At 41.6% G+C, this 10,157-nt stretch overlaps 1 long non-coding RNA gene across 1 annotated transcript; it reads left to right on the top strand.

Moving 5' to 3' along the window:
- Positions 1-8,362: 8,362 nt before the first annotated feature.
- On the top strand, positions 8,363-9,947 carry LOC309853852. The gene is made up of 3 exons (XR_014305996.1): positions 8,363-8,420; positions 9,450-9,560; positions 9,757-9,947. It is a non-coding gene; the product is annotated as an uncharacterized lncRNA (long non-coding RNA).
- Positions 9,948-10,157: the final 210 nt, after the last annotated feature.

Consider the following 10,157-nt stretch of genomic DNA (forward strand, 5'->3'; position numbering starts at 1 on the left):
CTGAGACATCTTCTAGCCAAGAAACTTATCAGCCAAGGAACTCAACATCTGAGCAACCCACTAGCCTAGGGACATCATACTACTTCATCATCTTGGCCTCCAGAGCCATCTTCATCCACCTTGGGGATCCTCACTTTCATGCTCTGGATGTGCCTTACTCTTTGATGCTGGGCTTCTCTTTCAGAAAAATATTTATTTAAACCAATAAAAATGAAGGGGATGTTTCAGCTTCTCATATGGGTGCATGTGCGTGTTTCTGAGTCAGCGCTTATGTTATGCTGGGGCTCTGTGTTTATCTCTGCTTTTTCTAGGAAAACAGAAATCTCCTCCAGCTTTGGGAATCCCAAAGTCAAACTGTTGGGGGGAAATGGAAATACTTCAAGAAATAAACAATAGATTTAGTGGGAGAGCTGATGAGGACCACCTCTCTCCCAGTCAAATGTAAATGGAACCCTATTCATGGAATAGGGGAAGTAGAGAAAGAGAGATTAGATGCAAGTGTATCCCTAAGGAGGTCCCTAAGGTCTGTGTCTAAGGAAGGGGTGAGGTGTCAAAGATCCCAGATACCACTTGTATTATTTCTTTACAAATAAGTCCTACAGAGGTTCCAAGATCACAAAGAAAATGTGCTGCATGGTGTGGTCTAGGAAGAAATGGCCCTAGACAGCCAAGTAGGATAGCCCATATCCCAGCTTGGTGAAAAGGAGGTGGAGTCTACAGGATTGCCAAGTGCCAGGGTGGGAGTGACTATCTGAGAGGAGCCAGGGATAACACGGGAGCCATCCAGAATTAAGGAAAACAGAAATCTGGACTGACATCATGGACAAAAAACACCCAGGGGTTCTTACTGGTACCTTAACTTCATGAACAAACCCAAATTCAGACCCAGAAACCCTAGACTTAGCAGAATTAAGTTTCTATAGCCAAGAAGAACAGGGATTATCAATAAAAAGGAGGTTGAGGAGCTGTGGAAAAGACTGCTAACTCTACCAAAGCTCAACTCTTCTCCCTGGGAGCATTACTCAGCCACATGTCCTAGGTTCCCCTGTGTGGCCATGAGATGGTCTTTGGCTCTGTGGAATGTAATCAGAAGTGATGTGTGCCACAACCCACTCTGGTCTTTAAATACCCCCATGGGCACTCTCTCCCACACTCTTCCACCCCTAGCCAACTGGCCAAGTGACACGCATGGTGATTTGAAGGCCACATGTCACAAGAAGAACTCCCATCAGCCTTGGTCTCTGAACCACTCTAGGAACAGTCACTCTTTTTCCCAAACTGCCTCCCATGGTTGAGCAGAAAGTATGTATTGTGACATGTGTCTGGTCTATCTATTCTATAATTCAATCTGCCCTAACCAGTGAAGATGCTGGAAAATGGAGTTACATTTCTTGTACATCTGGGGTTTTTACTTGAAATTCATGCCCAACAGACCCATCTTGTTGGGCAGTTTAGAGGAAATAATGAGTGAAGGAAACAACAAAGAAAGATCTTAGTCCAGAGTTAACCTTAATCTTAGCTGACATGATGCTGTGTCTCTCTCCTCCATGATCCTGGGTATCTTCATAGATTACATGTGCTTATGGGACAATGCTCATTGTTATGAATGTACTTGGAGAGGGGATTATGCTGGGTTGTCTGCTGTGTTAGTGGGTCTTGAGGGTCAGTCATCCCTGTCCCTCCTCAGATCAGCCCAGAAAGCTGGGCCTGTCACATTCAGCTACAAAGCCCTGTGGAGTCAGAATGGCCCATTTCAGCATGAACAGCCAGGTCCAAAAAAGTCACATGATGCTAGGAAACTTGGAAAGCCAGTCAATCTTCTCTGTTTTGGCTCTCTGACTCGCCCAAAGCTGTATTCCACTCTCAGGCATTACATAGTTTTTACCATCATGTAATTATAAAACCAAACAATGTTTATAGTCTTGTATCTTAAAACATCATCAGTTGAATTACCATAATGAAACATGCATATTTAACAATCTTACCCACTATTCTCTCTCCCTAATACTAAACATCACAATTTTTTTTTTCACTTTTCAGTTTTTTTTTTTATTTATTTATTTATTTATTTATTTATTTTTTAATTTATTTTTTATTTTCAGCATAACAGTATTTTTTAACTCAATTTGTAGGCTCTCCATTTCATTATGCCTATCTAAGTATGCTCCTTTACTAGGCCATGATGTTGATTACATACTCTGGCTGGACTAATATTTTAACTCAGTTTGGCTTCAGTGGTTAATACCATGATGACTTCTGCAAAGGCTTTATCAAATCACACCTCAGCCCCAGTGTTTGAAAGAATCATTCTTTGCCTTCTTGGCAGCACATGATATCCTCAATCCTATGAATTTCTGTCACTTTGATGAGTGAGAAGTGATAGCTCCTTATTGCTTTAATTGACATTTCTCTGATGAGTAGTGAATTTGAGCATTGCTATGGACTGAATTGTGTCCCTCCAAAACTGGGTATAGTTCAGAATCTGTTTCTTGGTTTGTTTCTCTCTCTCTCTCTATTTTCCCTTTGCTCATTTGTTTTGTAAATTCAACATATGAGTGAAAATGTATGGTAATTTTCTTTCCCTGACTGACTTATTTCACTTAACACAATACTCTCTAGCTCCATCCATGTTGTTGCAAATGGCAAGATTTCATTCTATTTATGGCTGAATAATATTCCAGTATGTGTGTGTTGTATATATATACGACATATTCTTTAAAATTTCTTTATCCACTCATCTATCGATAAGCACGGGTTACTTCCACAATGTGGTGATTGTAAATAATGCTGCAAAAAAACACAGATGTGGGGCGCCTGGGTGGCTCAGTGGGTTAAGCCGCTGCCTCCGGCTCAGGTCATGATCTCAGGGTCCTGGGATCGAGTCCCACATCGGGCTCTCTGCTCAGCGAGGAGCCTGCTTCCTCCTCTCTCTCTCTCTGCCTGCCTCTCTGCCTACTTGTGATCTATCTCTGTCAAATAAATAAATAAAATCTTTAAAAAAAACACACACACAGATGTGCATGGAGCCCTTTGAATTAGTTTTTGACTTTGGGGGTAGGTATCCAGTGGTGTGTGCTAGATCGTAAGGTAATTCTACAAAATTGATATATTGAGGGGTGCCTGGGTGGCTCAGTGGGTTAAAGCCTCTGTCTTTGGCTTATGTCATGATCCTAGGGTCTTGGGATCGAGCCCCACATGGGGCTCTCTGCTCGGCTAGGAGCCTGCTTCCTCCTCTCTCTCTCTCTCTGCCTGCCTCTATGCCTACTTATAATCTCTGTCTGCCAAATAAATAAACAAATTTTTTTTAAAAAATTGATATACTGAAACCCTAACTCCCAGTATAACTGTGTTTGGATATGGCAGACAATATTGTATTAAAAATATAAAAAGTGCACCAAAACCAAATATTTTAAAAATCCAATTAGAAAACGGACAACAACATGCCCATCCTTCTACCAAAGAAGATATACAGATGGCAAGTAAACACATAAAAAGATGCTAAGTATCATTAGCCATCAAGGTAATGCAAATTAAAAGCACACTGCGATATCACTACAAATCTGCCAGAGTGGCTCAGATTTACAAAAAGTAGTGATAACATCAAATACCAGCAAAGGTACAGAGAAACCTGATCCCTCATACATAGCTGGTGACGGTGTGAGATGGCACACCTAGTCTGGAAAGCAATTTAACAGTTACTTATAAAACTGAATATGCAGGGTGCCTGGGTGGCGTAGTCAGGTAAGCATCCAACCCTTGGTTTTGGCTCAGGGTCATGAGATCAAGCTCTGTGACCAGCTCTGCACTCAGTGCAGTCTGCCTGGGACTCTCTCTGCCCCCTCTCCCGACTCCCTCTCTCTCTCAAATAATCTTAAAAAAAAAAAACAAAATGAAACCCAGCAATTGCGCTATTGGGTATTTCTATCTGAGAAATGAAATGCACATTCACATAAAAACTTGTACATGAATGTTTATAAAAGGTTTCTTTGTAACAGGCAAAAACTAAAAACAATCCAATGTTCATCAATAGGTGAATTTATAAACAGATTTGGTATTTTCTTTCCTTTTTAAGATTTTATTTTATTTATTTGACAGACAGAGATCACAAGTAGGCAGGGAGGCAGGCAGAGACGGGGCAGGGGGTGGGGGCAGGGAAGCAGGCTCCCCGCTGAGCAGAGAGCCCTGAGATCATGATCTGAGCTGAAGGCAGAGGTTTAAGCCACTGAGCCACCCAGGTGCCCCAGCAGATACATATTCTTTTCAAATGCACATGGAACTTCATCAGAATAGAACATATCTGTGCTCATTAAACAAACTTCTAACAAATTCCCAAGAATTAAAATTATAAAAAGCATATGAAAGCACACAAAACAACCCATACATACAAAGTCATATTATCTGACTATGGTAGGAGAATTCTAATATGCCCCCCCACCAATATTCCTGCCCCGGGGTATAAGCCTATATAATCCCCAACCATCAATATGATGCTATATCTCTTCCGTGATGAAGTTAGGTTATATGGCACAGCTGACTCTAAGAAAAGGACATCTCAGTGGACCTAACCCTAAATACATGAGGTCTTTATCTGGGTCTAGAGGTCAAAGACAGTGGAAGTCAGAGACTCAAAGTGTGAGACAGACTTTGATGGAGGGAGATTCACCCTTGCTGGCTTTGAGATGAACAGGACCACATGCAGGTATGCATGTGATTTTAGGAACTGAGAATAGATCTTGGTTGATAGCAAGGAAAAGACAATGGCCTCAGTCCCAAACCCTCAAAGAACCGATCTGCCACAACCCCAAGAGCTTAGAAGAGCATCCAGAGCTCCATATGAGAACACATTTCAGCAGACACATTCATTTCAGCCTTGTGAAAACCTGAGCAGAGAACTTGGCCATACAGGTTCTGGATTTCTCACCTATAGAACAGTGCAATAATGAATGGCTGTTTTTTTAAGTTACTGAGTGTATGGTGATTTGTTAAATAGAAATAGAAAACTATCATGTTGGCCATCATAAAAGTAAAGTAGGGACCAACAGGAGAAAGATAATAGGAAAACATCCCAACACTTGGGGGAAAAACATAAAAGCAAGTAATTCATCTGTCAATGGCAATTAGAAAATGCTTTTAACTGATCAAAATTGAAGTAAATAACATACCAAAATATGTGGGGTACAGCTAAAGCAGTGCTTAAAAGGAAATGTACAACCTCAAATACTCGTATGAGAAAATAAGGAATGTCTTGGGTTGCCTGGGTGGCTCAGTGGGATAAGCCTCTGCCTTCAGCTTGGGTCATGATCTGGGATTGAGCCCTGCATTGAGCTCTCTGCATGGCAGGGAGCCTGCTTCCTCCTCTCTCTCTCTCTCTCTCTCTCTCTCTGCCTGACTCTCTGCCTACCTGTGATCTCTCTCTGTCAAATAAATAAATAAAATCTTTTTTAGAAAAGAAAAGAAGAAATGTCTCAAATTAATGATCTTAGCTTCCAACTTAAGATACTAAAAAAAAGAGAGCAAAATAATTCCCTCCCCACCAAAACAAACAGAAGAAAGAAGAGAGAATCACTTATTTGTGGAGCATAACAAATAGCATGGAGGACATGGGGAGTTAGAGAGGAGAAGGGAGTTGGGGGAAATTGGAAGGGGAGGTAAACCATGAGAGACTATGGACTCTAAAAAACAATCTGAGGGGTTTGAATTGGCAGGTGGTTGGGAGGTTGGGGTACCAGGAGGTGGGTATTATAGAGGGCACGGATTGCATGGAACACTGGGTGTGGTGAAACAATAATGAATACTGTTATGCCGAAAATAAATAAAAAATAAATTTAAGAATATATATTAAAAAAAAAGGAGTGAAGAAAAAAAAAATCAATGAAATTGACAAGGGAAAACAATGAAACCATGGAGAAAATTAATGAAACCAAAAGCTGGTTCTTGAAAATAACAGATAAAATTGATAAACCTCTCATAAGACTGACAAAATAAGACAGAAGATAAAATGACCAATAACAGAAAACAAGGAGGAAATACATCTAGAGGCTCTTGAAGACACTAAAGAGAAAATAAGGGACTATTACAAAGTATATGAATAGAATATAAACCATCACCACCAGGGGTTTCTCCCAGGAATGCCATGCTGGCTCAATATTAGAAAATCAACCGGGACGCCTAGGTGGCTCAGTTGGTTAAGCAGCTGCCTTCAGCTCAGGTCATGATCCCAGGGTCCTGGGATCGAGTCCCACATCGGGCTCCTTGCTCGGCAGGGAGCCTGCTTCTCCCTCTGCCTCTGCCTGCCTCTTTGTCTGCCTGTGCTCGCTTGCTCTCTCTCCCTCTGTCTCTTACAAATAAATAAATAAAATCTTAAAAAAAAAAAAAAAAGAAAATCAACCAATGCAATCAAACCATATTAACCATCTCAAGAAGGAAAACCACATCATCAGATGGTGCAGAAAAGGCACTTGGGAGTGTTCAGCATCAATTCACAATAAAAACTCAGCACACCAGGACTAACAGGGAACTTCTTCATCCTGATAAAGGGCATCTACAAAAAACCTATAGCGAACATCCTATGTCATGATAAAGGGGAAGGTTTTCTCTCTAAAACTGGCAACAAGGCAAGCATGGCCTCTCCCACATCACTCCTATTTCCACATCAGACTGGAAGTCCTAGTCTGTACAACAAGTCAGAAAAAAAAAGGTCATAGGGATTTGAAGGAAGAAATAAAACTGCCCTTTTTGTAGATGACATGTTTGTCTATGTAGAAAACCCCAAGGAATCTACAAAAAATCCAGGAAACAAAAACAAAAACAAAACCCCTCCAGGAATGGATAAAATGAGTTTAAGCAGGATCACAGATTGTAATATCAACACACAAAAATCCAATGTGTTTCCTTATGCTAACAGTGAACAATCTGATCAAATTTATTTAAATAAGTAAAGGGGATTAAGAGTACACCTATCTTGATGAGCACTGAGTAATACATAGAATTGCTGAATCATTATGTTGTGCTCGTGAAACTAACATAACACTGTATGTTAATTATACTTCTGTACAAAATAATAAATAAATAGAATAACAGCTATCAAAAATGATCATCATAGTATCATATGCAATAGTTCTCACAAAGCAAGAAGTTGAGTATAAATCTAAACCTATTACGTGTTTCAGCTCTGTGGTTGAACTACAACTGCTTATGAAGGAAGGAAAAGGCTTAAATGGAGAGGCTTCCCCTGCTGGTGAAATGGAAACTCCATGTCTCTCCCAAACTGATCTGAATCACTAATGCAATTCCTATTAAAAGACCAACAAGATTTCTAGATCTACACAAATATAGTCAAGCAATTCTGAAAAAGATCAACAAAGTTGGAGTACTCATGTTACCCGATTTTCAGAATCACTGTAAAACTACATTAATAACATAGTGTGGTATCTGCAAATGGATAGACACCAGATCAACAAAACAGAATAAGGAGTGTAGAAAGAGACCCACATTAATATGATCAGTTTATTATAAAATAAATCAAAATGCAATTTATAGAAGAAAGAACAGGGGTTCTTTCAATGGTGTTAGATTAATTAGACCACCATCTGCAAAACATAATTAATCCCCACTAAAACTACACATCTTATACAAATATTAACTCAATATGGATCATCTATCTAAATGTAAAATGTAAATCTGTCAAACATTAAGAGAATATCTTCCTGACCCTGGATTAAGCAGACTTCTTAGATATTACACCAAAAGTACATTCATAAAAGTAAAAAAGAAAAAAAAAAAAGACTCAATTCAAAGTAAAAACCTTTGTTCTCCAAATGAAACTGTTCAAAAATGAAAAGATAAGCTACAGAGCCAGAGAAAATATTGTATATCACACATCTGACAAAGACTTGTATCTGAAATATGTAAGTGACCCCCTATTTTACCGTAATGACAACAAACCAATTTTTTTTAATGAGAAAAAGATTTGAACTGACACTTCACCAAAGAGGATATACCAGTAGAAAATATGCACATGAAACGATGTTAATTCTCACAGTTTCCCCCTATTGCTAAAGAACCTGACTCCAAGCTGTTAAATGACCACTCTCAAGATGCTGGAAGCAACCCAAGACTCCTAGGCCTACATCCTTCTTGCAGCCAAGTGGTACTTCCCTCCCCGCCCCGCCCCCACAAGACTCCGGTTTGACATCACCAATCACCTGAGAGAGTAGAAGAGTTTGAACTCCTTCACCAATCAGCAGCCATGTGAGTATTGGATTCCCCACCCTATCACATGCAACCTCAATCAGCCAATAATAATAGAAAGATAGAATAGGAGGCGGAACCTGCATGGTCTCTATGGTAATTCCTGCCTGTTGGGTGAGGGAGAGGCTCCCCATAGCCTTGGTAGTGAGTGATCCAGATTCCCTAATGAGGTGTCTGAAGGGGCAGGGAGGGAATTTATGGGGGGATAGGGTGGGAGGAAGAAAGCGTGAGTAATGGCAGAATGAGGGGGAAAGAAGGGTCTCAAGAGGAGACAGGGTGTTATAAGAACTATTTAGAGGGAACACGGCTTTAGGAGAACCGGGAGGCTGCTATGAGTGGAGGAAAGAAGGGTTCAGAGGATCAAGACGCTAGTTTCAGAGGTTGGGAGAAGGTGGCAGAGGGAGAAAGGTCAGGCCTTTATAAGGGGACAGAGAAGAGGCCACAAAGGGACATGGAGAGGACTTAGAATTTAGAGTTGGTCAAGGAAGGTCTTAGAGGAGCCAACAGAGAGGCCATGGGGGGGGGAGAGTTCATGGGTAAACAGTAAGGCTCATAACAGACAATGGTCCATCGGGACAGAGTGAGAGAGACAGCAAATGAGATCAAGAGAGCGGTACTGTAGGCACACACAGTTTTATAGGGTGAGAGCTTTATGATGGAACAAGGTTCTATAGATGGAAAGAAGTGTTCAAGTGTTGAGTAGGGTCTTCTTTGTAGGTGTTTTATAGGGGCAAAAGGCTGCTTTTGGGAACCATGATGGTGTTACAGGAACAAAGTGTGATAGTGGCTCAGTTGTGGCTCCAGGGAGGGCAGTGAGAGTCATCAGAGTCAGCAAGGGATTTTGCGGGGGCGGTGTTAGGGGCCAAGTGAGACATGCTGTAGAGACCTGCAAGGCAGTTCTAGAAGACAGGGAGGAGGTTATAGGAGACAGGGAAAGGGCTACTGGGCACAGGCAGGCATTATAGAGCATAGGAGTGGAGGGGGCTGGGAGATCCAGGGTAGAAGGAGGTATCAAAGGCAATAATGACGGTTACAGGGGACATGATAGGAATTAGAGGGGATCAGTATGAGTTTTAAAGGGAGTCAATGAAGATTTATAGAAGCCAAGAAGCCATGTGTTAGCATGAAACAGGAGGTAGTCAGAGGGGACAAGAGAGTCCAGAAGTCATTCTGAGAGATAACCTATCCCCTGTCCCCAGGCATTTGAAATTATGTCTGATGAGCCCCCAAAGGACTACCTTGTGCTGGCGATCCTGGCCTACTTGCTGTGTTGTCCCATAGGCAGTGCAGCCATGTACTACTCTTCCCAGGTGGGAATCTGTGTCAAACCATTCCTGCCCTCTCCTCCCTCTCCACCCTGGCCCTGACCCTGAACCAGTTATGTCCGTGATCTAACCTCCTGTTGGTTCAGGCCCCCATCCTGGTTCCTTACACCCTTCCTTACAAAAGGGCTTAAATAACCCTTTCAGCCCAACTATTCCCATTTCTCTTCTCCCCTCAAACCAGACAAGGCGCCATAACTATAGGGATGAGCCAGAATTGGCAGCTGAGACCTCTGAGACAACCTTCGTACTCTCAGTCATAGCAATTTCTTTGGGATGCATCGGTATACTCAACACCTGGATTGTGATCATGATGACTGTATTTGCTCGGTAACCTCCTTTTCAGCTCATGAACAAACCATCAAATATATAACAGTGTCAGTCACCTTCACTCTAAGTATACATTTGGGCCAAATGGGACAACCTCGCCAATGTCTGGACTGCCCAGTATGGATAGCCCAAGCCAGCAACTTGAGGTGGTTAATGGGGGAAAGAAGTGGTCACTCAAGACAACCTATTGGACCTGGGCCCAAGACCAACACTGGGATCCTGTCAAGGCATGAGGGTCATGGGATACAGGGTGGG

This window comes from Mustela nivalis (genome assembly GCF_964662115.1).
Source record: "Mustela nivalis genome assembly, chromosome: 18".
NCBI classification, from domain to species: Eukaryota; Metazoa; Chordata; class Mammalia; order Carnivora; family Mustelidae; genus Mustela; species Mustela nivalis.